This window comes from Triticum aestivum, chromosome 7B (assembly GCF_018294505.1).
Source record: "Triticum aestivum cultivar Chinese Spring chromosome 7B, IWGSC CS RefSeq v2.1, whole genome shotgun sequence".
Classification (NCBI taxonomy): domain Eukaryota; kingdom Viridiplantae; phylum Streptophyta; class Magnoliopsida; order Poales; family Poaceae; genus Triticum; species Triticum aestivum.
This window is the reverse complement of record NC_057813.1, coordinates 740,612,343-740,615,984: the sequence shown is the minus strand read 5'-3', so window position 1 is coordinate 740,615,984 and position 3,642 is coordinate 740,612,343.

Below are 3,642 nucleotides of genomic sequence, written 5' to 3'. Positions count from 1 at the left end.
CACGTGGGCCCGCATGATCGTCGCGTTTTCCTCCTCGGTCCTCTCATATGGTAACTTCTCTAGAGGCTTGAGAGGTGGACCGTATATGTATTGCCTCCCGCCTCTGTTGGCTGTACTGCTAGACGCCGGAGCAGACGGAGGGGCTGTGGCGCCTGTCTTCTTTCGTGCTTACTTACGAGGCGGAGGAGACGGACTACGACGCGCCGGAGCAGCCGGGGCGGCGGCGGGTCTCTTCCGCCCTTGCTGGCGAGGCAGAGAAGGAGGAAGGTGTTGGCTGCTCGGGCGCGCCGGTGCAGGCGGAGAAGGAGGCGGAGTGCCATCACGCGCCGGAGAAGGAGGAGGCTGCTGGTTGCTCAGGCACGCCAGCGCAGGCGGAGAAGGAGGCGGAGTGCCACCACACGCCGGAGAAGGAGGAGAATGCTAGATGCTCGGGCGTGCCGGCGCAGGCGGAGAAGGAGGCGGAGTGCCGCCACGCGCCGGAGAAGGAGGCCCAGTGCCCTGATCGACACTCGCCGGAGGAGGAGGCGGTGGAGGAGGCAGAGTGCCCTGACTTGCCGGAGGAGGAGGAGGAGGCGGAGGCGTCCAGTTCGGAAGGTTGATGAGCTCCTTCCGCCATGGGCATGGAGTCTTTAGAGCAGAACCCAGCCTAGTCTCCCCTTCACCGGTAGGGTAGTCAAGCTGGAGGTCCTCAAATCCCTCCGTTATTTCATCCACCATCACCCTGACATATCCTTCTGGAATCGGCCGGCAGTGATAAGTTGCGCCTTGTTCAGTAGGATAAACATAGCCAACAACCGCCTTGACCTTCAAATTCATCCATCATGTCATAATGTGGCAATTTTGAGCCCCAGTGATAGCATCGACGGGATAGCTGGCAGGAGCCGTCAAGACATGCTCCGGCTGAAGCAGCTCGGTGGAATCCATGCTACTTCTCCGCTGAGATGGCGGGGTAGCTTCAGGGGAAGCTTCGGTAGGTTGTTTGCTGCGATCAGCTGCTTCTCGTTCCTCTTCTCGCTCCTCTAGCCCCATTACCCTTTCGTGCAGCGCGTGCTGTTGACTCTGCTCCAGTTTCTTCCTCGTCTCGTGGGTTTTGTAAACCCGTGCGTCCGGAAAACTAACCTTCCACGGAATGGAGCCTGGCGTGCCTCATGTCCGTCCAGGGTGCTCAGGATTCTCGAGGGCCATTGTGAGCTCGTCCTTCTCCCTGTCTGGAACGAACGTCCCTTGCTGCGTTGTATGGATATACTTCCGAAGCCTTGTGACTGGTGTTTTCAGTTGCTCGTCCGTCCAACGACACTTCCCTGATATAGGGTCCAAGGTTCCGCCAGCCCCGAAGAACCAAGTCCGGCAACGGTCTAGCCATCTCATTGTCTCCGGTTCGATCCCTTTATCAAGCAGATCATTCTCAGCCTTGGACCACTTAGGCCGGGCTTGCAGGTAGCTACCTGACCCCGTGCGATGGTGAAACTTCTTCTTTGCAGCATTTAGCTTGTTTGTCACTGACATCTTCTTACTCTTTTCCGATGTCGTGTAGGCCACAAATGCGGGCCAGTGATCTCTCATCTTCTCATATTTACCGATGAATTCTGGTGTCTCTTCTTTGTCGACAAACTTTTTCATCTCTTTCCTCCACCTCCTGAATAGGTCTGCCATCTTCTTAAGAGCACAAGACTTGATTAATTGCTCTTTAACTGGCTTTTCCGGATCCTCCTATGGCGGTAGGGTGAAATTTGCCTTCAGCTCAGTCCAAAGATCATTCTTCTGCATATCATTGACATAAGACACCTGAGGGTCTTCCTCCTTAGGCTTATACCATTGGTGGATGCTGATCGGGATCTTGTCCCTAACAAGAACCCCGCACTGAGCAACAAATGTGTTCTTTGTCCGGATGGGTTCAATCGGTTCGCCGTCGCGCGCGATTGCTGTGATCTCAAACCTTTCATCCGAGCTCAACTTTTTCTTCGGTCCTCGTCTCCTTACCGAAGTTGTGCTCGATCCGGAGGGGTAGAAAAAGGAAGAAAGTTAACTAATATGTGTACATATGCCAAAACAATGAATGCATCAATTAACTAGTTAGCACGGGCTTAACTAATATATATACACCTGGCCGGACTCGGTTCGGTCACCGGAGCAGTCAGCATGGTCTCCTTCTTGTACCTCCATTGGGTCATCACCGGAGCCATCATGAACATAGCCCTCTTCTTGTACCGGCATTAATGGGCCGGAGCCATCATGAACATAGCCCTCTTCTTCACCCAGTCCTTCCTGACCAACGATGTCGTTGAAAAATGACGCAATGACATCAGTTCCTTCTGCGATTATCTCCCCCAACATCGCTTCTGTTGCTTCGTCTCGGTAGTGCTCCATAGTTTCTGCAAATATTTACAACATGTCAATTATTATTCAAACATGGTACAGATGGATATATATTAGTGGCAAACGTAGAACTAGCTAGCTAATCACAATAAGGAATCATGTTAGTGGCCTCGACGCTGCTTCTCTAGGGTTTGGGGTGGCCTAGACAACGCTTCAAGGGTTTGGGGTAGCCTTGACACAACGCTTCAAGGGTTTGGGGTGGCCTCGACGACAACACTCTTTTAACTTGGTAAATTTGGGTGGCCTCAAGAGAGTTCGTCGGGTAGGGGTGCAGCGGGAGGGGGTAGGAGACCAACATCGTTTTTTCTCTAGGGTTTGGGTGTCCTCGAGAGTTTTGGTCGAGCGAGAGGGCCGAGGGGGGGTATATCGACGACGACAGAGGAGAAGATCGAAGAAAAAAAAAGAAAAAAAGAGGAGAAGAAGAAGAAAAAATGGAATATTTTCTATTTTTTCTTCTTCTCCTCTATTCCTTTCTTCTTCCCCTCTTCTTTTTCTTCTTCTTCCTTCTTCCTTCTTCTTCTTTTCATCCTTTTCCTTATTTTACTTTTTCCTCTACACTAACCTAAAATGCACTAACCTAAAATCGATATCTACTAACAACCTAAATAAAAAATTAATACACATATTAAAAAACATATATAAACAAAAAAAATGCTATGAACATTATATTCATACATAGATAGCCACATCCATTCATCATATAGCTACCACATACATATATACATTATATATATGAAAAAATGCACATATATACACATACAAACACATATATGTATACACATATATACACAAAAAATACACATATATACACATACAAACACATATATACACATATATACACATATACACAAAAAATGCATATATACACATATACACAAAAAAAATGCAGGGCAGGGGCGGCGGCGCGTCGGCCGCGCAGGTGCGCGGGACGGGTGGGGCACGGGACTGCTCACAGGGGGCGGCGGCGACGGCGAAGGCGAGCAGCGTGACGGCGTCGGTGGCGGCGGCGACGGCGAAGGCGAGCAGCCTGACGGCGTCGGTGGCGGCGGCGATGGCAAGGTGGAGCAGGGGCGTCGGGCGGCGACGGCGACGAGGAGGAGCAGGGAGAAGTGGGGGATTTGGTCCAAAACTGCTAAGTGTTGTACATATATCAAGAGCATTGGTCCCGGTTCGTGGCACCAACCAGGACTAATACACCGTTTAGTCTCGGTTCGTGCCACCAACCGGGACCAAAGGCCTCTTTTCAGCAGCCCAAAGGGCGTAAAG